Source organism: Capra hircus, chromosome 7 (assembly GCF_001704415.2).
Source record: "Capra hircus breed San Clemente chromosome 7, ASM170441v1, whole genome shotgun sequence".
NCBI lineage: Eukaryota > Metazoa > Chordata > Mammalia > Artiodactyla > Bovidae > Capra > Capra hircus.
In genome coordinates this window covers 55,111,286-55,138,917 of record NC_030814.1, presented here as the reverse complement: position 1 = coordinate 55,138,917, position 27,632 = coordinate 55,111,286, and the positions used below count along the sequence as shown (strand labels likewise).

At 37.8% G+C, this 27,632-nt stretch overlaps 1 protein-coding gene and 1 long non-coding RNA gene across 2 annotated transcripts in view; both read left to right on the top strand.

Moving 5' to 3' along the window:
- The window catches only part of KCTD16 (potassium channel tetramerization domain containing 16), a 309,039-nt gene that overhangs the window by 65,033 nt on the left and 216,374 nt on the right, over positions 1 to 27,632 (top strand). The gene's annotated exons all lie outside the window — the stretch shown is intronic.
- Positions 115 to 26,464, top strand: LOC108636352. The gene is made up of 3 exons (XR_001918295.1): positions 115 to 135; positions 6,472 to 6,556; positions 26,446 to 26,464. It is a non-coding gene; the product is annotated as an uncharacterized LOC108636352 (long non-coding RNA).

The following is a 27,632-nucleotide window of genomic DNA, read 5'->3' as shown; positions in this document are numbered from 1 at the left end:
TGGGATTTCCCAGGCAAGAATACTGGAATGGGTTGCCATTTCCTTCTCCAGGGAATCTTCCTGACACAGGAATTGAACCCAGGACTCCTGAACTTCTGGCAGATTCTTTTCCAACTGAGCTAAGACGGCAGAGAGGTAAGAAATTGTAGATTGTTTGTTACAATAGAATTCTGTGGATTGGCAAATTTATAAACACACTTTATAATTTCTGGAAGTACATTCTTCTTCGTATTAAGTTTTCCAACATTTTACAAGTCATGTTTAATAGTATACCCAAAGTCCTTCTGTAAAGGGAAGACAAAGGAGGATAAATCATGTTCAATAGTTAATATTTCAGGATTTTATCTTAAAATTATCTAGATAGTCAGTGAATATCAATTCTTTTATTTATCTCAATATAACTTTAAGTTTTTAAATTACCAAAAAGACTTTGGAAACTACTTAGACACAACATAAAGCATAATCATTATTGAAAAGTTTATAAACTTTTATTTACATCTGTTTAGTTCATTTGTTCTTAACAGTTATATTTAGATTAGTCATGAAAATCTCACAAGATATTAAACAGCTGATTATCATCTTAAGTTATCTTTCTTGATGACAAATTCTCTATCAGAATTAGCATGAGATTTTTTTAACTTTTAGTAAACTTAGGTATAATAAAAGCATTATATTTAATGCTGGTAACTCTAAAGATAAGCCTGTTTTAATTAAAACAATAAATAGCCTTTTATTTATCAAAGATTATCCTAGATCATATGAACTTGGAAAAAACTTCTATATTTCTGTGAGTAAACTTGATTTATACAATGCTTGTTTGTCTTTAAGCCAATTAAATAGAACTCTTTGCAAACTAATTTTGGTAATAGCATGTGAAGGTAGTAAAATAGCAGACGTCTATAAAATACACACTTAGATATACACAAACAGATATATAGACACAAACAGATATATAGACACAAACAGATATATAGATACAAACAGATATATAGACACAAACAAAGATATATAGACACAAACAGAGATCGTATCACTTTCATTTTAAGATTTTAGCCATGAGATGAGTATGATAATGCAAAGTTCACTTGTTTTTAAAAGAACAGTTGAACAGAATTTTAAGATGTTTTACAGCCCTAGTTTTCCAAATAGCCTTTCCATTTTTTCACCCTTGATAAAAACAACCTTGGGTCCTAGAGAAGACCAGGTAGAACAGTTACATCTCAAAAGACCAGAGAAAGAACGTAAGTTTCACCAAGAATGATTTTGTTTCATAATTCTAGATTTGTACAATTTCTACAAGCCTTTTGAGATGAATGGGGAGGTGTGAGTGCATACCTGCTAAAGTCACGTCAGTCCTGTCCAGCTCTTTGTCCGCCCATGGACTGTAGCCCACCAGGCTCCTCTGTCCATGGGATTCTCCAGGCAAGAATACTGCAATGGGTTGCCATGCCCTTCTCCAGGGGATCTTCCCAACCCAGGGGTTGAACCCATATCTCTTACATCTCCTGCAGTGGCAGGTGGGTTCTTTGCCGGTAGCACAAAATGATAGGTTGGTCTTGGATTGTTTCTAGAGCCACAGTTCTGGTGTTGTAAAAATTCAATTTGTAAGAAAAGTTTGGTTGCTTTAAATTTTTCAAAGAATCGGGTTACAGCCTGAATGCTGTGGACGCTGACCCACCCATCCCACTACGTGGTCCTCAGTTTGATTTTTAGTATCAGAAAGAAGAGCTTTAAAAGATGGACATCAAGAAATACCTACAGTCTATATTTAGAGTTGTCTTTAGGATGTTTTAGTAAATGTTTTCTCAATGTCTTCCAACCATTTTTTTCTTTCTCTCTGGATACATAGTTTCATTTTAGGAGCATGCTCAGGCACTAACATGGACTGCGCCAGATTCCTCTGCCCATGGAATTTTCCAGGCAAGAATACTGGGTTGCCATGTCCTCTTCGAGGCAATCACTCTGACCAAGCAAGCGGCTGAAACTGTGTCTCTTGTGCCTCCTGCATTGGCAGGCAAATTCTTTGCCACTGGAGCCACCGGGGAAGCCCCGTGACCACTGTAATTCTCTGTTATCTTGAGTAAGCTTAACCTGCTTGTTCAGCCTTTAAACAAAATTCTGTTTGCCCGAGGCCTCACTCCTGACCCTGTCCAGCTTAAGTTAGACCTGCCTTGTTTCTAAGTTGGACCCGATCCATCACCTGAAAGCCTGATTTCTACACCAGATTCAGCCTAACTCCTGCCATTTTCAGCATCCAGGCTGGAAAAGAAATGCTCAGTCTGAAAGCTCCCAAGGCACAAGCTTTGGATGGTGCATTGGAGGCAACTTACCTTGAGGCAGTGAAAAAGCAGTGACACCAGGGGCTCTGTAGGTAACTTCACTCCTGTTGTTCCTTGCCCCTGAGGCTGGTGGGGTGAAGTGGAGGGGGTCTCCTTGGATTCCCTCTTCAGTCACCAGACCTGTGAAAAGATAAACTGAGGCATATTAAAATTTTAAAGTTATTTGAGCAAAATCAATCTAACCAGGAAGCTTCCAAACTAACCAATAGGAAGGAGCTCTGAGGAGCAGTGCAAGATGACTTTTAGAGCCAGAGAGAGCAGGGACAAGGGAGTTACGTTAAGGTAAGTTCGTATGCCTGATGCTTAGTGAGGCCAAACTGAAACATCAGAGTAGAGAAAGGTTTATTGCAAGGCTGTGCAGAGAGATAGTGGCTCATGCCCTAAAAAACCCAGAACCCCCTGAAGGATTTCTGCAAAGCACTTTTAAAAGCCAAATGGGAGGGGATGGGGGTCGCAGGGTCTGTGCTCAGCTCATGTGTAATTATCTAATTGGCTGATGGTGAGGTAGCAGGGTGTCACAGAGGTTAACATTGTCAGTCCTTAGGCTCCAGGAGGCCTGGGTCTACATGCTTATGGTCATCAAGTAGCAAACATCTTCCATTTGTTGGAGAGGGAAGGGTTTTTTATATCTGCAGAACAACTCAGGAAATGTGTATCCAATACTATTATCTAGGTGCTTCAGAGAGGTGCTAAAGCAGAGGATATGGGGGAAGAGTGGATGGCAGGGATCTATCCCCTGGAAAAGGGCGTGGCAACCCACTCCAGAATTCTTGCCTGGATAATCCCATGGACAGAGGAGCCTGGTGGTCTACAGTCCCTGGGATCACAAAAGAGTCAGACATGATTGAGCAACTAAAAATTTATTCAGGCAGATGACCTAACTAATACTGATCAGCTGTCTCTTGATTTTCTGGTTTAAGATTCCATTTCTAGGAAAGCCAAAACCTTAATTAAGTTTCCATTTGGGGCTCAGCATAAGCAATCCCATTATTGGGCTAGTTATTTTGCTTTTTAGGAACACAAAAGCATCATTTGCAAAATAAACTCATCTGGAAGCTTCTAGAGGTAATTTCATTCAATAAAAGGAGACATTATTTATTTAAAACCATGTGGGCATTTTAAGGAGAAAGGTTTTTTTTCTGTTGTTGTTTCTTTTTGTTTGTGTTTAAGAATATTTATTTGGCTGTGCAGGGTCTTAGTTGCGGGATGTGGGGTCTTTAGTTTAGGCATGTGGGTTCTAGTTTTCTGTCAAGGGATCCAACCCTGGTTCTGAGTTGGGAGTACAGAGCCTTAGCTACTAGACTAGCTGGAAATACCTTGAGGAGAAAGGTTAAAAGATTTTTCAAAAGATAAGAGACTTCCTTGGTGGTTCAGTGATTAAGAATATACTGTGTAATGCAGGGGATTTGGGTTCAGTCCCTTATAAGGGAACTGGGATCCCACATGCAACCTGTAAGCCAGCAACTACTGAGCCTGCGAGCCAAAAGCCAACACAGCCAAATAAAAAATAAAGTTTATTTTTTTAAAGATTTTTCCAAAGACAGAATTTCTGAATTTTTCTTTCTCCTTTTCTCTTTCTCATTGCCCTCATCATTCTCTTCTTTTTCTTTTCTGTTCCTTCTTCCTTCTGCTCACCCTTTTCTCTCCTTCTTCAGTCCAGCTCAGAGTGTATGACATTTCTGGTAGGAAGTCTTCAGGGAGCAAGATGTGTGGCAGTCAGGTAGCTTGGGAAGGTTAAAGGTTACTATGGAGTGCAGCCTTTAATAGTTGAAAAAGTTGATAGCAGATCAGTTCAGTTCAGTTACTCAGGGTCTTTTCAAATAGGTCAGCTCTCTGCATCAGGTGGCCAAAATATTGCAGTTTCAGCTTCAACATCAGTCCTTCCAAGGAACACCCAGGACTGATCAATGGACTGTTGGATCTCCTTGCAGTCCAAGGAACTCTCAAGAGTCTTCTCCAACACCACAGTTCAAAAGCATCAATTCTTCTGCGCTCAGCTTTCTTCATAGTCCAACTCTCACATCCATACATGACTACTGGAAAATCCATAGCTTTGACTAGATGGACTTTTGTTGGCAGAGTGATATCTCTGCTTTTTAATAGGCTATCTAAGTTGGTCATAACTTCCTTCCAAGGAGTAAGCATCTTTTAATTTCATGGCTGCAATCACTATCTGCCGTGATTTTGGAGGCTCCCAAAAATAAAGTCAGCCACAGTTTCCACATCTATTTGCCATGAAGTGATGGGACCGGATGCCATGATCTTAGTTTTCTGAATGTTGAACTTTAAGCCAACTTTTTCACTCTCCTCTTTCACTTTCATCAAGAGGCTCTTTAGTTCTTCTTCACTTTGTGCCATAAGGGTGGTGTCATCTGCATATCTGAGGTTATTGATATTTCTCCCGGCAATCTTGATTCCAGCTTGTGCTTCCTCCAGCCCAGCGTTTCTCATGATGTACTCTGCATATAAATTAAATAAGCAGGGTGACAATATACAGGCTTGATGTACTCCTTTTCCTGTTTGGAACCAGTCTGTTGTTCCATGTCCAGTACTAACTATTGCTTTCTGACCTGCATATAGGTTTCTCAAGAGGCAGGTCAGGTGGTCTGGTATTCCCATCCCTTTAAGAATTTTCCACAGTTTATTGTGATCCACACAGTCAAAGGCTTTGGCCTAGTCAATAAAGTAGTAATAGATGTTTCTGGAACTCTCTTGCTTTTTCGATGATCCAGCAGATGTTGGCAATTTGATCTCTGGTTCCTCTGCCTTTTCTAAAACCAGCTTGAACATCAGGAAGTTCACGGTTCACATATTACTGAAGCCTGGCTTGGAGAATTTTGAACATTACTTTACTAGCATGTGAGATGAGTGCAATTGTGTGGTACTTTGAGCATTCTTTTGCATTGCCTTTCTTTGGGATTGGAATGAAAACTGACCTTTTCCAGTCCCATGGCCACTGCTGAGTTTTTCAAATTTGTTGGCATATTGAGTGCAGCACTTTTACAGCATCATCTTTTAGGATTTGAAATAGCTTAACTGGAATTCCATCACCTCCACTAGCTTTGTTCGTAGTGATGCTTCCTAAGGCCCGCTTGACTTCACATTCCAGGATGTCTGGCTCTAGGTGAGTAATCACACCATCGTGATTATCTGGGTAGTGAAGATCTTTTTTTATATAGTTCTTCTGTGTATTCTCACCACCTCTTCTTAATATCTTCTGCTTCTGTTAGGTCCATACCATTTCTGTCCTTTATTGAGCCCATCATTGCATGAAATTTTCCCTTGGTATCTCCAATTTTCTTGAAGAGATCTTTCCTATTCTGTTGTTTTCCTCTATTTCTTTGCATTGATCTCTGAGGAAGGCTTTCTTATCTCTCCTTGCTATTCTTTGGAACTCTGCATTCAAATGGGTGTATCTTTCCTTTTCTCCTTTGCTTTTCGCTTCTCTTCTTTTCACAGCTATTTGTAAGGCCTCCTCGGACAGCCATTTTGCTTTTTTGGATTTCTTTTTCTTGAGGATGGTCTTGATCCATGTCTCCTCTATAATGTCATGAACCTCCGTCCATAGTTCATCAAGCACTCTGTCTATCACAACTAGTCCCTTAAGTGTATTTCTCACTTCTACTGTATAATCATGACAGCAGATAGATTCAACCAAGACTTAAAATCCCACGCTAAGACATGGTAACCCAGAGTTATTTGATGAGGCAGAGGAAATGGGATGTACAATACTTTTTATTCGTCTGAACATGAGGTTGTGACCTCATCAGTATTTCTCCAGAATCCACGAAAACTTGAAATGTCTGTTCAGAATCATGATTAGTCTATGAAATATTGTATGAGCATGGTGGGCACCAGAAATATTCACTCTACACGTTATCAGGACTTGGCCTGCCTGAATTCAGTCTATGGAATTCAGCAGAGAGGAGAGGGTTGGTTGATGCACTGATGAGGGACAGCATGAAACATCTTATCTCCCTATTTCCTCTTTCTGATAATCTTCCTTTCTTTTAACTAACCCCAACCTCAGCCCTTGTGTACTCACTTCTCGGCTTGGATTTCTATACCTTTGAAGGTATCAATTCAGCCTTCAAAGTCTCATGAATCAGAAGGTTTCTTTTTTTGCTTTCAGGCTCTCTGTTTTACAAGGAACTTTTAACAAAGTCCAACAAAGCCACAGTGCTTCTGAAAGCCAGCTCTGTTTAAATTGTACCCAGGTAATTATAATTTCTTTAACTGTGGCCATTCCTCTGGTATATGTATTCACACTAAAAAAAGATATTTTGAAATTCTTTAACAGCATATTAAAATGCAAATCGGTCTTCCTATTAAAGATTTCTGGAAGTTCTCTGACAACACATTTAAATGCAAATTGCCAAAGTGTAGATGCTAAAATTAAAATTGGGAAACATAATACACCTCCATGGAGGGGCTGATGCTCTTAACAGCAGAGAGGAGAGCAGTGCTCTGGGCTCCCTGTGTTGTAATCACACAGTTGGTCAGCGACCAGGTGTGGACACCTGTGGGGAATAACAATCCTACTGCCCAGTTGCTCTTCCTCCATCTGTGTGTAATTCTGCAAAAGGGATCTGAGCAGAGTGGACTCATTGCAGCCTGACAGCCAGATGCTCCACCTTCCTTTTTCACATGTCTTGTTGCCTAGACAGACAGGGGAAGGCCAAGCTTCTGACCCATTGGTATTTTGTACTCTGTGACTCTGCCTTGTCCTATTTACAGACCTTCTGAGATTTCTCCCCTTTCTCTGGTTATCTCCAGAGCTAGGTGGTTATAGGAGGCAGATTCCCATGGCAACGATACAAGCCAATGCTTTCCCAGCTCTGCTTTTGTGATACCGCAGGGTCCTTCCAATTATCCCAAAGGGTGTCACAGGATTCTCAAATAAAATTAGTCTTAATTTACCCTAAATTTAAAAATAAATAGGTGTCATTCTGTGCTTTGGGGCCATTGGATGGTGAAGGATGTAGGCTTCTGGTAAGGTGTGTTGTGGGAGTGAAACTAAATAATGATCTGCTCAAAAGACTTGAAAATGTAATGTTGGATATCCTTTCAGGCCTGTGGTTGAACGGTGTAGAATGGACTCCTAATTCTTAAAATGCAGCTCCAAGTTTAATATTCTAAGATAGCCTTGGTTGTGAGCAAAGCCTTTTTTGCAAGGATGAGCATTCTATTCTCTGACATTGTTTCTCCAGGTGATGTGTTTTTAGGATTTTTTTAAGTCAAAATCTGGGAAAATTTCCAGATGAAATATCTCTCTTTGGTATATATAGTTCGTTGCATTCTTTGTTTAAAAGTAATTTTAATTACATAAAAAATACATGAACACATTTTTTCTTAAAGACTCTTTTGTTGTAAATCCAGTACCAGCCTCTTTTCCTGAGAGTTAACTTTGTTAAGAATTTGATGTGTAGTCTTCAGAAAATTCTAATATGTATCTATAGATGATGTGTGGAACTATTGTGTGTATCTTTAAAAAAGGAAATGACATTGTTCATTGTTCTGTCTCAATATTTCTTAGGGGATTATAAGTTTTGATGTGTATATTTTTAATTCATTTATTTGCTTCTAGAATTATATCATATGATTATGCTTGCTCATGCATGCTCAGTCTATAAGTCACGTCCCACTGCAACCCCTGTCTGTAGCCCATCAGGCTACTCTGTCCATGGAATTAATCTCTTAATGGTAGACATTTAGATTACTAATAATTTTCTACTATTATAAATAATGCTGCAGGAAATTATTTTGCATGTGGTTTGTTTAGGATGGATACTCAGAAGTGAAATTACTATGATTCTTATTTTTCAAGGGTTTTGCGCATTTCTCTTAACCCCTTTGTATCTGGCAGATACCTGGAAATGTTCCTTATTAATTAACAGGTTCTTGTTTCCAGGAAGGAGAGCTCTGGTTTCCTATTGCTACTCTATTCTGTAATCTGTGTAATTATAAAATAACAATATCGCAAGAAATCACATCATTATGACAGTTACATCCTGTGTTAGTCCACAGTGCAAATGACAAAGTTGTGAAGCAGAGCTCTGAGTGATGGAGTTAATATCATTTGTTCAGTGTTGTTATATATCCATGGATTCTGTATTCTTCCCTGAGGGTGAAAAACTCACTATATATTTTCCCCCTAAATGTTTTATTTCTCTTTGGAAAGTTTGCTGCAGGGCAGAATTAATAATTTGCAATAATAAATAATTGTGTTATTTGGTGGGCTTCAAAGTCTGGAAGTATCGAATTATCTTGTGAATTCGGGCAGAATAGATGGCTCAAAGTTGATGATGATAATTGTTATAAGGCTCCTTTCAGCTAGGGGCTTCCCTGCTGGCTCAGAGGATAAAGCGTCTGCCTGCAATGCAGGACACCTGGGTTCAATCCCTGTGTCAGGAAGATCCCCTGAAGAAGGAAAATGGCAACTCACTCTGGTACTCTTGCCTGGAAAATCCCATGGACAGAGAAGCCTGTAGACTATAGTCCATGGGATTGTAAAGAGTTGGACATGTCTGAGCGACTTCACTTTCACTTTCAGCTAAGTAGAATCCTCTCTCAAAAAAAAAAAAAAAAAAAACCCCTCATAGACTGCAGGATGACTTCCCTTTGTAGAGTACACACTAAGATTAGTTAGAGAGTAGAAGGGCATTTGCATTGTATAATTTCAATCACAGATGTTAAACTTGGAAAAGAATTTAGACCAATACCCTCCTATTCCATCTAAGACACTTTCATCTCAAAGAGATGATGTAAGTATCCGAGATTACTTAGCAAGATAAAGTGGGGCTAACATTATACACCAGATTTTTAAAAATTTTACTTTTAAAAGTTTACATACAGTAAAATTCACTTCCCCCACCTTTTTGGTATATTTTCCTGTGAATTTTGACAAATACACCAACATAATGAGGATATAGAATGGTTTTATCACTCCAGAAAATTACGTGCTGCCCTCTTTGTAGTCAAATCCTACTTCCACCACTAACCTCTAGCAACGTCTGACTTCTGAAATGGTCGTGCTATTTCCAGAATATCATATAAATGAAAGTATATAGTATTTCATCTTTTAAGCCTGGCTACTTTCATTTACTTAATATGTTTAAGATTTCATTATGTTGTTGACTGTATTAGAAGTCCATAGCTTTTCATTACGAATATCATTCCATTGTATAACTACACCCCTGTTTATGTATCCATCTACTCCCTGAAGAATTAGGTTGTTTCTAACTTTTGGTGATTAAAAATATGTTGCTATAAATATTTGTTTACAAATTTTTGTGTGAATATAAGATGATGTTTCTCTAGGGTAGGTAACTAAATGTGGAAGGTTAAACAAGAAAAAGTAGGAATTTCTGGGCATATATATATGTAAAACATTATAAGTAAGGGCTTCCCTGGTGGCTCAGCGGTAAAGAATCCACCTGCAATGCAGGAGACTTGGCAAGAGCCATGTGCTGGATCCCTGGGTTGGGAAGATCCCCTGGAAAAGGAAATGGCAACCCACTCCAGTGTTCTTGCCTGGGAAATCCTATGGACAGAGGAGCCAGGTAGGCTGCAGTCCATTGGGTTGCAAAAGAGTCAGACTCGACTTAGCGACTAAACAACAGTGGTATCTCATTGTGTTCTTAATTTGTATTTACCTAATGATGAAAGTGAAAGAGGAGAGTGAAAAAGTTGGCTTAAAGCTCAACATTCAGAAAACTGAGATCATGGCATCCAGTCCCATCACTTCATGGCAGATAGATGGGGAAACAGTGGCTGATTTTATTTCTCTGGGCTCCAAAATCTCTGCAGATGGTGATTGCAGCCATGAAATTAAAAGACGCTTACTCCTTGGAAGGAAAGTTATGACCAACCTAGATAGCATATTAAAAAGCAAAGACATTGCTTTGCCAACAAAGGTCCGTCTAGTCAAGGCTGTGGTTTTTCCAGTGGTCATGTATGGATGAGAGAGTTGGACTGTAAAGAAAACTGAGTGCAGAAGAATTGATGCTTTTGAAATGTGGTGTTGGAGAAGACACTTGAGAGTCCCTTGAACTGCAAGGAAATCCAACCTGTCCATCTAAAGGAAATCAGTCCTGAATATTCATTGGAAGGACTGATGCGGAAGCTGAAACTCCAATACTTTGGCCACCTGATGCGAAGAGCTGACTCACTGGAAAAGACCCTGATGCTGGGAAAGATTGAGGGCAGGAAGAGAAGGGGATGACAGAGGATGAGATAGTTGGATGGCATCATCGACTCGATGGACATGGGTTTGGGTGGACTCCGGGAGTTGGTGATGGACAGGGAGGCCTGACATGCTGCGTTTCATGGGGTCGCAAAGAGTCGGACATGACTGAGCGACTGAACTGAAGGCTGAAGAATAACTAAAGAAGGCTGAAAGCCTATAATTGATGCTTTTGAACTGTGGTGCCTGAGAAGACTCTTGAAAGTCACTTGGACTGCAAGAGCATCAAACCAGTCAATCTTAAAGGAAATCAACCTTGAATATTGGAAGGACTGGTGCTGAAGCTGAAGCTCCAATACTTTGGTCACCTGATGCAAACAGACGACTCATTGGAAAAGACAGTGATGCTGGGAAACGCTGAAGGCAAAAGGAGAAGGGGACAACAGAGGATGAGATTGTTAGATAACATCACCAACTCGATGGATATGAATTTGAGCAAACTCTGGGAGATAGTGGAGGACAGTGGAGTCTTCTGTGCAGTAGTCCATGGGGTCACAAAGAGTCAGACGTGACTTAGCATCTGAACAGCAAAACAATGACTAAAGAGGTTGAGTGTCTTTTCATGCGCTTATTTGCCATTTGCAAGTCTTCTTTGAGGAATAATTTGTTAAAATCTTTTATCTAGTTTTTAATTGAGTTATTTGTTGCCTTTCTGTTGAGTTGTGAGTTATATGTGTATGCATGTATATATATATATGTGTGTGTATATATATATTTATATATTCAGGATATAAGTACTCTATTGGATGTGTGATTTGTGGCTATTTTTTCCCAGTGTGTAGTTATTCTTTTCATATGCTGTTGTTTTTGGCAAAAATTTTGAATTTTGATAAAGTCAAATTAATCAGTTTTCAATATTATGGATTGTGATTTAACATATCTAAAAACTCTTTACCTTACCCAAGCTTTCAAAGATCTCCTATATTATCTTCTAAGTTTAATAGTTTTATATTTTCTCTTTAAATGTCGAATCCATTTAGAGTTAATTTTTATTTAATGTATGAGGTATAAGTAGAGATTACCTTTATATATATATATATATATATAAATTTTGTTTTTTGCTTATGGATGTTTTGTTGTCTAGCACCATTTGTTGTAAAGTCTATTCTTTCTCCACTGACGTATTTTTACACTGTTGTCAAAATCAATTTCTATTATCTGTTTCTAAAGTCTCTGTTCTGTTCCATTGATCTATTTAAGTGTCCTTTCATCAATACTGAACTGTCTTGTTTACTGTAGCATTATGATAAGTGTTTAAAAAAATAAAATGAGTCCTCCAACTTTGTTCTTATATTTCAAAATTGTTCTGGCCCCTTTAGTTCCTTTGCTTTTCATTAAAATTTAGAACCACATTGTGAGTATCTCTAACAGCAACAACAAAAATCTTGCTAGAATTTTTATTGCAATTGTGTTATATTTATAGATCAGTTTTGGGGAAATTTGAGGAAAATTAAACTCTTAAAATATTGAGGTTTCCAATCAACACACATGGTGTATTCCTCACTTATTTGTATTCTTCTTTAGTTTCTTACATCTGTGTTTTGGAATTTTCCGCAACAGTTGTAGCATATATTTTGTTAGGTTTTAGGGGGCATTTTACAAGATTTTTCAATTTCATTTTCTCTTTCTTTTTTTTTGAATTATCTGGTAATCTTGCCCACCCACTTGCTTGCTTTCCTTTTTTTCTCTCCTTCCTTTCTCCTTTCCTTTTTCCAAAGCATGTCCAGTTTATGTGCATAACAGGACCTTATGTTTAGTACAATGTCAATAGATAGTGTTTACATTCTAATTTCCTTTCAGCATTTGTGAACATCATTTTTAAAAACCTTTTGATCCATTTCTACTACCCTTCACCCGCTGCCTCTAGCAACCACCAATTTATCCTCTGTATCTGTGATCTTTTTGAAAGACAGAATCCAATATAAGAGAGATCGTATGGTGTTTGTCTTTCTCTATCTGACTTATTTCACTTGGTATAATTTCTTCAAGGTCTGTTCATGTGTTGCAAATAGCATATTTTATTCTTTTATTTTTAAATAACTGAGTAGTATTTCATTGCATATAGATTCCACATCTGCTTTATTCAGTCATCTGTCAGTGGATATTTAGGTTGCTTTCTTATCTTGTCTATCATAAATAATTCTGCAGTGAACATGAGGGTGCATATATCTTTTCATGTTAATATTTTTGTTTTCTTAGATAAATGCCCAGAAGTGGAATTGCTGAATCATATTGTTATTTCTATTTTTTATTTTTTGAGGATCTTCCATACCTCTTTCCAGAGTGGCTATACTAGTTTACATCACCACCAACAGTACACAAGGAGTTTTTTTTCTTCACATCCTTGCCAACATTTGTTATTTGTTGCCTTTTTGATAATAGCCATCCTCACAGGTATGAGGTGATCTCTTATTGTGGTTTTGATTTCCACTTCCCTGAAAATTACTGATTATTACTGATGCATCTTTTCATGTACTTGTTGGCCATCTATGTGTCTCTGGAAAATGTCTATTTGAAATTTTAAAATGTCTGTTCAAATTTTGACTTTCCATTATTTACTGCTTACTGTAAAGAAATGTGATTTATTTTAACGTATTGACCGTGAATCCTGCAACCATGTTAAGCTCACTTATTAGGTGTAGGAGATTTTTGTAGATACCTTGACATTTTCTATATAGATAGTGATGTTGCCTGTGAGTAGAGACAAGTTTACTTTTTTTTTTTCCATCTGTATGTTTTTTTCTTTTATTGTGCCTTATTTCAATGACTAGGTCTTTTATAGTGCTAGATAGGAATGATGAAAGTGGATATTCTTATCTTGGCCTCTGGTTTAGGGGGAAAGCATTAATTCTTTAAACATTAATTATGATGTTAGCTACATGTTTTTATAGAGATTCTTAATCAAGTTAAAGAAGATCACTTGTATTTCTAGTTTGCTAAAAGTTTTTACTGTGAATTAATATTGAATTCCATCAAAAATTTTTCTGTATCTATTGATATGATTGATGTCATTTTCTTCCTTAGTCTGTTAATATGATGGATTACATTGATTTATTTTCTCATAATAAATCAGCCTTGCATTCTGAGATAAACCATACTTTGTCCTAGTCTATGCTTCTTTTTATATATTGCTGGATTTGACTCCTAATATTTCATTGGGTTTTTTTAATATCTATATTTATGAACAGTATCGGTGTGTAGTTTTCATTTCTTATATTGCCTTGTTTGGTTTTGTTGCCAGAGTACTGCTGGCATCACAAAACAAGTTGAGTAGTATTCCCTCCTTTTCTGTTTTTTAGAAGAGGTTGTGAGGAATTGGCATTATTATTATTTTCTTATCTGCTTTGTAAAATTCACCAGTGAAACCACCTGGGTCTGGAATTTTCCTTGTTAGAAGTTTAAAATTATAAGGGCCAGATGATAAAGAATCTGCCTGCAATGCAGGAAACCTGGGTTCGATTCCTGAGTCAGGAAGATCCCCCAGAGAAGGGAATGGCTACCCACTCGTGTTCTTGCCTTAAGAATCCCATGGACAGAGAAGCCTGGTGGGCTACAGTCCATGGAGTCACAAATAGTCAGCCACAACTGAATGACTGACACTTAAAATTGTGAATTAAAGTCTTTAAATAGATATCACATGTGTGCTCAGTCATGTCCGACTCTTTGTGACCCCATGGACTGTAGCCCTCAGGATTCTCTGCCCATGGAATTTTCCAGGGAAGAATACCAGAGTGGGTTGCCATTTCCTACTCTAGGGTCAAATAGATATAGAGCTATTCAAATTATCTTTTTCTTCTTGAGTAAGTTTGGCAGTTTGGTCCACATCATCTAAGTTGAATTTATGACCATAAAGTCATTCTTAGCATTCCCCTATAATTATTTACTATCTGTGGAATCTGTAGTGATATATTCTGATATTGATAGTTTATGCTTTCCTGCTTTTTTCTTTGTCAATATGAACAGAAGTCTATCAATTTTGTTGATCTTTTGAAAGAAGCTGCTTTTGGTTTTATTGATTTTTTTTTTCTGTTTTCCCTTTTTCTATTCTATTTTTCTTACTTCCTTCTACTTGGTTCAGTTCCAGATATTCTTCTTTTTCCATGTCTTAGACTAGAAACTTCAATTAACCATTTGAGTGTTGAAGAGTGTTCTTCATTTCTAAGAGAAGCATTGAATGATATGAATTTTTTTCTTGCACCATTTTAGAAGCACCCCATAATTTTTAATGGAACTGAATTCTATTCAGTTCCAAACATTTTCTGGTAGCTTCCAATCTTTTTCATGGATGGTTGTACTGAAGATAGTTGTGAGTTTGGTGTGCTTCTGAGAAGTCAGTTCAGGATCTTCCTACTCTGTCATCTTGGTAGCCCACAAAAAAAAACAATAATCCAATTCAGAATGTTTTCTTTTTCTTTTTTTTTTTTTTTTTTCAAAATGTTTTCTACCTTCCTTGAGACTTTCTGTTTGACTCATAAATTATTTGGAAGTGCGTTTTAAACTTTCAAATATTTGGAAATTTTTAAAAGATTTTTTTCTGTTAGTTCTGATAGTTTTTTTATGACTCAGTATATGGTCTATCTCATTAAATATTCCACATGGACTTGAAAAGAACATGTATTATGCTATTGTTAAGTGGGGTTCCTTACGAATGTTAATTAGGTCAAGTTGATTGATAGTGTTGCTCAGGACCTCTATATCCTTATTGATTTTCTTTCTTGATTGTTTGATTACTGAGAGATGAGTGTTAAAGTCTCCAAGTATAATTATGAATTTGCCTTCTTCTCTTTTTAATTGCACTCATTTTTGTTTCACATATTTTGGATATGTTAGTAGGTGCAGATGCATTTAGGATTTTGATATTGTTATGAATTGACTCTTTTTTTAATCTTTTGTAAAGCCCCTCTTTATGTCTGATAATTATTTTTATCCAGAACACTGCTTTATCTTATCTGTGTGTAGCCAATCTTGTGACTAACTTGGTGACAGAATATGAGAGGGAATGAAGAAAGACCCTGGAGACCCCATTTTCCAGTTCCTCTGGTCATAGAGAAGCATATCTTTTCAAGCTATCTAAAAATCTGCAGAGGAGGGGCCTCCCTGGTGGCTCAGTGGTCAAGAATCCCCCTGCCAATGCGGGAGACATGGGTTCAGTTCCTTCTCTGGGAAGATCCCACGTGCCCTGGAGCAGTTGAGCCCGTGTGCCACAACTATGGAACCTGTGCTCTGGAGCCCAGGCATGCAGCTACTGAAGGCCCGCGACTACTGAAGGTGGTATGCTCCAGAGTCCGTGCTCCCCAACGAGAGACGCCACTGCAGTGAGAAGCCCCTGCACCACAACTGGGGAGTAGCCCCAACTCGTCGGAACTAGAGAAAAGCCTGCACAGCAAGGAAGACCTCGCACAGCCAGAAAAATAAATGAATAAATAAATAATGAAACAAGTCTGCATAGGAGTATGGCCTCGTGCCTGAGGCCGGCACAGGAGAGTAAAAAATATTAAATTATATCAGTCTTCCCCTAGCAGATCTATCCCACATGGGGGCCCCTTCCGAGTATTCTGGCCACTGGAGAAGAACATTTCTTTTTGTTTGTTTGTTTGTGCTGCTCCCTTAGGCATGTGGGATCTCCCCTGACCAGGGACCAGACCCGTACCACTTGCAGTCTTAACCACTGGACCACCAGGAAAGTCTGAAGAAAATTTCTTTTGAAATGTCTTCTGATTGCACCTGCTGCTTAGTCTTGGAATTCAAGATTTTGTGGAGTTCAAGCTGGGAGATATGCAAGGGGAAAACACAGAATGTCTGCACCATGTGGGTCACACTTCTAGTTCCACTGTTTACTTTTAGTGTGATTAGATAGGGGCCTTATGCATGCTATCCAGTATTTTTAGGTGTAGTTAGAGAAAGTATGGAATGAGCTTACTCCATTGAGGATGAAATCATAACTCTGTAAATCACATTTTACTCCATATTGGACAACTCAGAATATTCCTCCCCTCAACCGTCTCTGTCAGTTTGATCAAAAATAACTGTCTTAATCAGTTTTATTATTATGCTTGAAGTTCCATATTACATACTATTAATACTTTAATACATGTAACTAATACTAGGGAAACAGCCAACTACTTTCAGCCAATTATACCTTAATTCTGATCGGTTCAGTAAGATTAGCATAAATCATAACTAGGAGATAACAAAAAGTAGAGAACTATATTTCTTTCAAAGAAATGGAAAAGTGACTGGTTTTATGAACACTGTTTTTATAGGGCATGAAAATATGTACCCTTCAATAAATGAAAGATATAAAAGAACTTTGTTTACCTAGAAGATATAAATCAGTAGGTATTAATTATATTTTATCAGAAAGTACTTGTTTAGTTGTGATTTCAGAGACAACACTCTTTGGCTTAAACTAAGAAAGAAATGTGTTTAAAAATTCAGGCTACATTCATAAATGGCTTCATGAACGGTTAATTCACTACAGAGATGGCTGCATTCACTTACTCAAATTATGTAGCCAGGAAAATCTCTATTCCTCATTTTCATGGCTTGTATAGTTTCTTTCTTTCTTTTTTTTTTTTTGACTGGGCTGCATGACATGTGGGATCTTAGTTTCCCAACCAGGGATCGAATCTGTGTTCCCTGAAGTGCAAGCGTGGAGTCTTAAATACTGGACTGCCCAGCCAGGGAAGTCCTGGGTTCTGTCAGCTTTGTTCTCAAGCAGATGCTTCCCATGATGGCTAGTTACTAGTAACTAAGTCACTAGTCTCTTCAGACTTAATATTTTTCCTCAAAGTAACTACATCAAATAGAGTATCTTCTTCAAAATTGTAATTGGAAGCTGGATTTTCTCATTGATTGGTCAGGATTGGGCTTTATTTCCATCTCTGAACCACTGACCATTATTCTGGTTGTCCAAACCTAGGAAGTAGGCTTGGCTTTTGATAAAATAAGTCCCCCAGGAAATCTGAGGTAAGAAGGCATTGCTTCTAAAAAGGCAAAACAAAGAGCTAGCCACTCTGTCAGTGATGTTGAAAGAAGGGTGGAAAGCTAAGAAAAGAAATGTTTCCTACTTCACAGTGTGGCTTAGAAGCCTATTTTGTGTAAGAAGGAAAGTTTAAAGGCTGGTTTTCTAAAACTCTAGCAGTAACAATTCTCTTGAATCCAGGGGAGTAAGTGAATTATGCTGAGTTTTTATAGTCCCTGATTTTAACTCTGACATGTATAGTAAATGCAATTCTCCAGTAAAGTTCAATGGCATATACAAAAGACAGACCATGTTTCTTTCTTTCTTATTTTTTTTAACTAATTGGTAACCTGCTATATTTTGCTGCTTATTAAAAAAATAAGGAACAGATTTCCAGTTAAAAAAGATTGCTTTCCAGATTCCCAGTTAAAAAGTATATCAGATATTTTTTAATGTCAATATCTTCATAGATAAGGAAAAAATCACAGAATTAAACACAGATCATTGCTTGAAGAAAAGAATTTAGGAAAACAGGGTAGGCACTTCTGAAGTGTGAATGCCCATTTTCAAACTTCCATAGCTCTCACCATAAACTGAGTTGCTCAGGATTAAGGGTTGAGTGTCATGGCCAGAATACCCAAGGGACCATCTGAGACATGCCATCACAGAAGCACCTCACATAAACCTCCGCTGTCAGCTGTCACCAGAGGCATGGGCATGAGACAACGCTTAGAGACAAAATCGTATTACAAAAGATTGAGTCTCCACCCACCAGAGGGGAGTTTGTTTGCAGTATGGTGTGAAGAAGTTCTTCACAAGGAGTCATGTGTGGTTGCTGCTCTATCACAAAAGAAAATTTTCCCTGAGAACCAAGAAAGAGATCAGAGATTTAGACAAGTCTCTCAGCCTATTGCAAATGGCAGGGTGACTGTTCAGCACTTGAGAAAATCTGAGAGCCTAAAATTATTCCGCAACATCTTCGGATTCCCAGGTGGTGCAGTGGTAAAGTATCCGCCTTCCAATTCAGGAGTCACAGGAAACTTGGGTTCAGTCTCTGCACTGGGAAGATCCTCTGCAGGAGAAAATGGCAACCCACTCCTGTATTCTTGCCAGGATAATCCCATGGACAGAGGAGCTTGGTGGGCTACTCTATGGAGTTGCAAAGAATCAGGCACGACTAAGCACACACACACATGAATCTAAATACAGTCGATTATCTGGACTAAGTTTTCTTCATTGGGAACCAGAATGTGGCAGAAACCGCATCTTACTGCATTTCACTCTAGAATATTTAATGCCCCTACAGCTCATGAAAGCAAATCTCAGGGATCAGATCCATTGCCTGTCTGCTAAAAATTCAAGAGGACTGAGTTTTAAGGCTATGAAGTCTGTGATTAAGTCTGTCATTTAAGGCCTGTCATTAATATTTTTTTATCTGTGTAGAGATTACTTACACTGATCTCACGTCACCCTTCTCTCGTCTGCCTGGGAAACACTGTCTTACAGGAGAGGGATACCTGTTGCCCAGGACTGGGACAATGCCACACACAGTCCCGCCATGGATTCTGTCCTCGTGCTTTTCTACTTTACATTTTGTTCTTGAGCCAAAGATCTTAGGAAAGAAAAAATCCACTTAGCTACCTGGAATGTCAGTCTCTTTATTTGGAACTTGAGGGTAATATTATGTGTTTCGATGAGAGTCAGATAAGATAGAGGCAACCCCTTTACTAAGACCTAGTTGGTTATCAGATTTTGGTAATGTATTAAGATATCTTTAATACTGGAATTCTTTCCAAATGACAAAAAAAATTATAAATTGTACTTTTGTTTCTTAAAATGGATCATGCTGTTAAATTTAGATAGCTATAAAAAATAAGTGAAATGAAATGAAAATCCAAATTGAAACTTAATGAACATTTATTAAGCGTGTAAAACCAAACAATGAAAACCTTTACCATAAATTTCCTTCTCAAAATATTTTCTCCATGAGCTGTATGAATAAAATATACTGAAATATATCTATTAAAATTATTAATTTTTGTACTGAAAGTTTCCTTTTATAATCACAAGTATCCTTTATCCATATTAAACATGTTTATCATCGAGTCAGTATGCCTGAATGCCTCTCAATTACTGGAATAGTAACTATCCATGGAAAAGAAGTTCCCATAATAACTTCTTTTTCAAGGATCTTTTGCTCTTTTATATCAATAAGATCTTTCCTTCTGAGCATCCATTATTGTTGTGCTTTTATAGACAGATGTGAAATTGTCTCTTTTGGTAATATAACATTACCAAGACGTTTGCTTGCAAAAAGTTCTGTTTTTATTTTCTTTTGATGCCTGTTAAGAAGAGCAGTTTTTACCTTCAGTAATTTCAGATAGGGTGCCTAGAAATCATCTTTGAAGTGTTTGAATTATAGCTTCCCTTGAACTCTGACCTCATGCCAACCAGTTGTCTAACTGTTCAGACATAACCACATGCTTTTAAAGGGTTTTTATTAATTTATAACCATGTTGGTTCAAAAGTATTTTTAATGTGGATTATAAGGATATAACAATATAGGACACTAAAATAATTCAGAACATCAACAGCTAGAGTGTTTAGTGAAGACATTTTAAAGAAGAAAGGTGTTGGGTCTGAAACCAGAAAGCAGCAGTATGTATGTTAGCAAAGTGGAGGAGAAATAATGCCCAGAGCTAAGGAAGTGGCAGGAGTGAAGAAATGAAATTAAGCATGCACTGTCTGGAAGAATTCTCTGATGGGCCCTGTCCTTAAGTTTACAGTATCTGGCTGAGACCAAGATCTTATCTTCATCTCCCATCATTCCTTTATTAAAAAAAATTGTACAGGCTAAAGGAATAAAGTTGTAGTTTTAAACTATAATCTAGACTATTTCTAATTTTATAATCGACTATTAACAGCCTTTAAGAATTTTTTATTTTATTTATTGTGATATAATTCACATGCAACTTTGTGTAAGTTTGAGTTGTATAACATGTTTGTTTGATATATTTGTATATTACACTATTCTTACTACAAATAATGTAAGCTGGTCCCATCACTTCATGGGAAATAGACGGGGAAACAGTGGAAACAGTGTCAGACTTTATTTTTGGGGGCTCCAAAATCACCGCAGATGGTGACTGCAGCCATGAAATTAAAAGATGCTTACTCCTTGGAAGAAAAGTTATGACCAACCTAGATAGCATATTCAAAAGCAGGGACATTACTTTGCCGACTAAGGTCCGTCTAGTCAAGGCTATGGTTTTTCCTGTGGTCATGTATGGATGTGAGAGTTGGACTGTGAAGAAAGCTGAGGGCCGAAGAATTGATGCTTTTGAACTGTGGTGTTGGAGAAGACTCTTGAGAGTCCCTTGGACTGCAAGGAGATCCAACCAGCCCATTCTGAAGGAGATCAACCCTGGGATTTCTTTGGAGGGAATGATGCTGAAGCTGAAACTCCAATACTTTGGCCACCTCATGCGAAGAGTTGACTCATTGGAAAAGACTCTGATGCTGGGAGGGATTGGGGGCAGGAGGAGAAGGGGACTTCAGAGGATGAGATGGCTGGATGGCATCACGGACTCGATGGACGTGAGTCTGAGTGAACTCCGGGAGTTGGTGATGAACAGGGAGGCCTGGCGTGCTGTGATTCATGGGGTCACAAAGAGTTGGACACGACTGAGCGACTGAACTGAACTAACTGAACCCCTTTATCACATCACATAATTATCTTTTGTTTTTGTATTGAGAGCAGTTAAGTTCTAGTGTCTTAGCAGTGTTGAAGTTTATAATACAATATTGTTGACTGTATTTGCTATGTTGTACCTTAAATCTCCAGATTTGATTGATCTACTAGTTGCAAACTGAACACCTTTCTAACTGAACACCTTTCTAACACACTAAAGTCCCAATGCACTCAGCTCCATGACTGCACATACTCTGACCTTTTGCTTAGATCATTTGTCCTGTGTTACCGTCCTTGGCTCTCCTGTACTAAATTTGTGGCTCTTCTCTTCTACTTCCTGAGAACTTAGCATGTGCTACTAATAAGATTTGATGGGTTTGAACTGTGATGTTAGAGAGGACTCTTGAGAGTCCCTTGGACTGCAAGGAGATACAACCAGTCCATCCTAAAGGAAATCAGTTCTGAATATTCATTGGAAGGACTGATGCTGAAGCTGAACCTCCAATACTTTGGCCACCTGATGTGAAGAACTGACTCATTGGAAAAGACCCTGAGGCTGGGAAAGGTTGAAGGCAGGAGGAGAAGGGGACAAAAGAGGATGAGATGGTTGGATGGCATCACTGACTCAATGGTCATGAGTTTGAACATGCTCTAGAAGTTGGTGATGGACAGGGGAGCCTAGCGTGATGCAGTCCACAGGCTTGCAAAATGCTGGACACAACTGAGCAACTGAACTGAACTGAACTAATAAGATGCCCAGCATAGAGTTCTGTGATTTGTTTAAAGATTTACTATCCTCAGTAGGCTGTGTGACCTTTAAAGGGAGGTTTTATGTGTTTATTATCATACTTTATATATGGTGAGTAGTTGCTTGCTGAATGTTTCAATTGAAATGCATTGAACATGACATGTTTGAAAAATAAATTATGCTTTTTGTAAAGAGGAAAGTTTTTCTGTTTGTAGGGATTTCTAAAAAGCATTAGACCAGGAACTATTAAAATGAGATAAAACTTACAGGGTCTTGAAACTTGGTTGGGAAAAGAAAAATCTGTATTTTTATTATCTTAAATTTAACCTTTGCTTTAATTGTGAATGACTGTCACCATGCAGTATAATATTAGGACTATCACTAACTATGGCATTGGTAGATATAACATATATATTTGTATCGTATCAGTTATTTCAAATTATTGAAATATTGCTTAAGATCACTTCTTCAAAATTGGGATAATTATTAGGCTGCTGCTAAATCTAGCTGTTTGATCCATCAATGAAGGAACTCCTATATTTCCATATAGATTTAAAGGAATATCTTAACTATTTTTAAAATTGGTTTCCTTTGTAATCTTATATATTTTATTTTATGAATTTTAAAACCTTATGAGAAAGAGTTCATAGGCTCTTTGTCAGATTCCTGATGGAATATCAGTGAGGACAGGGTTTATGAGGGAGGCTGGCAGTTTTCTTGAAAGCCCAGTTCAAGGGAGTGGTATCTGAGGATATGGTGAGGATATCCTTCCTGTAATAATGTATTTAGAATTGGACGCCTGAATAATCCAGGATACTACTGCAGAGCTTGATTTGATGAAGTCATTCTTTTAGTAAACTTGGTCTGGTTGTTCTATGCAAGATGGGTTAGAGGGCTGAACTCATTTAGAAATCTATTCCAGTCCAACTATGAGACGAGGAGGCCTGATCAAAGATGGTTGGTTGTTAGAATTTAAGATGAAGACTTGACCTGAACCACATAAGGGTGAAATAGAAGAAATAGATAAAAATGAGCCCTGGGAGTGATGTTTTGGGTGGAAAAGAGCAAGAATTCAATTTTGATGATACTGTGTCGAGCTTATGTAAAAATCTTGTTAGATTTAGATGCTGCTTTGGTGTTTCAGTGTGAAGCTGGGGATTTAAAAGCTCCTATTGCAGAGTGCAGAGATAAAATAAAAAGAGCAAAGTAGTTCATCAATGAGAAGAGCAGAACGAGAGAAGAGGCTGAGAGTTAGGCAGGAAGCTTCAAGTTCAATGGAAAGGTCTTAGTTTTCCACCTCTCAGGAGTTACCAGTGATTTCTCCCCAGCTTTTACCCTCTATGGAGCCAGGATCCAAAGGGCAAGCTGGACTTTTGGATGGCACATATTTTAGAAGAGAGCTATGCTGCTCAAGAAGGGCCAGTGTTCAGCACTGACCAAGGCCCCAGGTTGGCTTCAAATTGTGAAGCTCAAGGCATAAAATCTTACCCATTATACAGAAGCTTGATGACATTTAAGGCCAAGTCCCATGCACATTGTTACTGAACTCATTAGGAGCATGGCTATTTGTCTTTACTGGCCTCACTTCCTACAGCTCTCACAGCATCCAAACCCTACTCTTGTTTCTGCTAAGGGTACTTCTCTCTTATCACTTGAGTTCCTTTTTTTCCTTCCATTGCATGCCCTTTTTCCTAAGCTTAGCCTCTCTCCATTAGACAGTCTATGGCTCTTTTCCAGAGCGTCTAATTTCATAGTCTTACACTCATTCTTTCAAGTTTTTAAAAATTGTTACCATGATACAGAGATTTTGCTAACCTCCACAATTAGCTGTTCCCCCAAATTGTCTCTTTTATGAACACTTAAGGAGCCATGCTGATGTTTGCTCTTCAACATTTCTCCAGTGGTCCATATTTATTGTTTTCACAGTTTTTTTACTGTGGCTTTTCTAGACATTTAAATAATTGTTTATAAAAGTCTGCTCTTCTAAAAATACATTGAAATTTTAGTCTTATGTCATGACTGTGTCTGACCCCATCCACTGCTGAAATTTTATTTTGAAGTATCTTATAATTTTGACTGAAACTTGATGCATCTGTTTTAAAGAGCTTCAAAAGCATTCAAATGAAGCAGAAAAGATGGTAACCTACTTAGTAGACTGCCTCTGGAATACCAGTTTCCCTTAGGTCCATGCCAATTTCAATGATGAACTAACCACAAAAGCGTAGTTTAATAAAACAAAATATCCATTCCATTTCATTAGTCAGCTTTTATGTAATTAAAAAAGAAGCCAATTATATTTTGCATATAATGTTGAGTGTTTCTCAGAAGATTATCTAGTGATTTAGCTAGACTATAAGCCCTGTATCCTCTTAAATTAAAACTGCTCTTTTTCAAATGAATATCAGTATGTCATATCTTATTTTTCTTTTGCTGACACTAAAATGAAAATAATGACAGAATAACCTGAAACAGATTATCATGAATTTTTAAATAGCCATAGACTTACTTTCAATTGACAACCATCGAAGATATGCTGATTATGCTCCAATTCAGTGCAACTTGCTGTTTTAAGTTAAGACTTTATTATTTTAGAGCAGTTTAAGGTTTGTAGCAAAATTGAGTAGAAGTACAGAGGTTTCTCTTGTATCTCCTGCCCTCACATGTGTGTAAGTCCTATTATCAACACCCCCCCATCAACTGTTACATTGTTACAACTGATGACTTTAGATCAGTAATAATCACCCAAGTCCCTAGTTTATCTCAGGGTTTCTCTTGGTGTTTTACATTCTGTGGACTGGACGAACGTATAATGAGATGTGTCCACCGTTACCGTATAATGCAAAGTATTTTCACCGCCCTAAAATCCTCTGTGTTCTGCCTGTTTATCCCTTCCCACAACCCCTGACAACTAGTGATCTTTTTACTATCTCCATAAGTTTGCCTTTTCCAGAATGTTGTATAGTTGGGATCCTACAATATGTAGCCTTTTCAAATTGATTTCTCACATTTAGAAATATGTATTGAATTTTCTTCCTCTTTTTGTATGTGTGACTTGATAGCTCATTATTTTTTAGTGCTGAAAAATATTCCATTGCCTGGTGTACCACAGTTTATCTCTTCACCTGAAGAACATATTGGTTATTTCCAAGTTTTGTCAATTGTGAATAAAGCTTCTCTGAACATTCGTGTGGAGGTTTTTGTGTGGACAATTAAGTTTTCAACTTCTTTGGGTAAGCGTGAAGGAGTACAATTGCTGGCAAATATGATTAAAAATATGTTTAGTTTTGTAAGAAACCACCAAGCTGTCTTCCAAAGTGACTGTACCCCTTTGCATTCCAACCAGCCATGAATGAGAGTTTCTGTTTTTCCACATACTTGACAGTGTACAGAATTGTCAGTGCTCTGGATTTTAGCCATTCTATTAATAATAGGTATGTAGTGATATCTCATTGTGGTTTTAATTTGCATATCCTTGATGATACATGATTTAGAGCATCTTTTCATATGCTTATTTGCTATCTGTTTGTGTTCTTTTGTGAAGTGTCTATTAAGATCTTTGGCACATTTAAAAAATGTGTTTTCTTATTGTTGAGTTCTAAGAGTTCTTTGTTTGTTTTGGATAACAGTACTTTATCAGATGCGTCTTTTGCAAATATTTTCCTCCAGCCTGTGGCTTGTCTTCTCATTCTTTCACATTGCCTTTTGAAAAAGTTTTTTTTTTTTTCTTTAATTATAATGAAGTCCAATTTATCAACTGGATACTGCTTGCTTTTTAATTAGATGTCTAAGATGGTTGGAGATGTTTAATGACACATTCCCAGATACCTAATTTTCTGGGTATATGTGGGCATGTTTGCATGTGAATGCTATTTTTTCTTATGAAGGTTTTTTTTTACTTACTATGTTATTATATTTATTGTTTTTTTTTGTTGTTGTTGTTATTTAGTCACTAAGCCATGTCCAACTCTCTTTGATATGGACTGTAGCCTGAAAGGGTCCTCTGTCTGTGGGATTTCCCAGGCAAGAATATTGAAGTGGATTTGCACTTCCTTCTCCAGAGGATCTTCGACCCAGGGATAGAATCTGCATATTCTGTACTGGCAGATGGATTTGGTAGATTCTTTACTTCTGAGTCACCAGGGAAGCCCCACATTATCAGATTATCTGACTTAAATTTTGCACATCCATTCACAATTGATAAACTTTCTCATAAATATTCTTGTTCCTCATCAGTGTTAAGGGACTTCACTTGTGGAGGAACCCTTTTAATAAATACTTTCACTTCGGGGTAGGGACTTGGAGAGAAGGAAGGACACTTTTCCTAATTTGTTCTACCTAGTGTTTCCAGCCCTGTATTCTTTTTAGATTAAACAGGTAGATTTAGGTGGCAAAATAGCACAGCAAGAGTGTGGATTTTGAAGTTGGCAGAGCTGAGTTCTAATCACTGTTTATTTACAGTGTGCATATGCTGACTTATGCACGAGAGGACCAGATGGCTGGATGGAATCACCAACTCAATGGACATGCAGGCTCCGGGAGATGGCGAGCGACAGTGAGGCCTCTCATGCTGCTGTCCGCGGGGTTGTGAAGAATTGGACACAACTGAGTGACTGAAGAACAAATGCTAACCTAACCTCTCTGCACCTCAGTTTCTTTATCTGTATGGTTCAGTTCTTCTTTCAACTACCATTTGTTGAACATTTACTATATGGAAGGCACTGTCTAAACTCTTAGGGATAGGCATGGTGCTTCACTTGATGGAGATTACATATAAATGGAGGATAGCACCTGTCATATAAATTTATGCAGATGAACTGATATTATCCAAGGAAGTGATAGATGTAAAGAGTTTAACAAATGATAGATTTTAACATATTATTGTTATTATTAGTTTATAAGTCTTCTGACCAGCCACTATAGTCTTGTTCCAGTGTCTAGCATACTTCTTAGCACCTGTCATGCTCTTGTCCTAAGTAAAATTCTTTAGAAGAAACTCCAAGGTGATAATTAGCATGCAAATAATTAATTAGGGAAGTTCTAGGAACAACTGGTAAAGTATTGGGGGAAGCAGCAAGAAAGTAGGAGAAGCCGAAGAAGGGTGGGAATCAGGCAAGCTCCAGTAGAGGAGACCCGATGCTTCAGGAGACACTGGAGAGTAAATTAGCCCTCAGAGCCTTTCCAGTCCAAGAGAGGAGCTATGTCAGTCACTGTACCTATCAGTCAGTGACCAAGTGAATCATGGGAACTAAGCTGGGTAGAATAATGGTCCTCAATAATTTTCATCCCCTAATCCCTGGAACCTATGATTATATTACCTTCCATGGCAAAAGGAATTTTGCAGATGTAATTAGAGATGTGGATTTTCAGATAGGGAGATTATCCTGGGTTATCCAAAGGAGCCCAGTCTAGTTACAGGAATCCTTAAAAATCCTTTCCCAGCTAAGGACACAGAGAGATGTGATGACAGAAAATGGGACAGAGAAAAATGATATTATTGACTTTGAAAGTGGAGGAAGCGGGGCTATGAGACAATTGAGGTGGGAGGCTTCAAGAAGCTGGAAAAGGCAAGGAAATGGATTTTCCCCCAGAGCCTCTCGAAGGAAATACAACCCAGCAACACCCAGTGAGAACTGTGTCCTGACTAC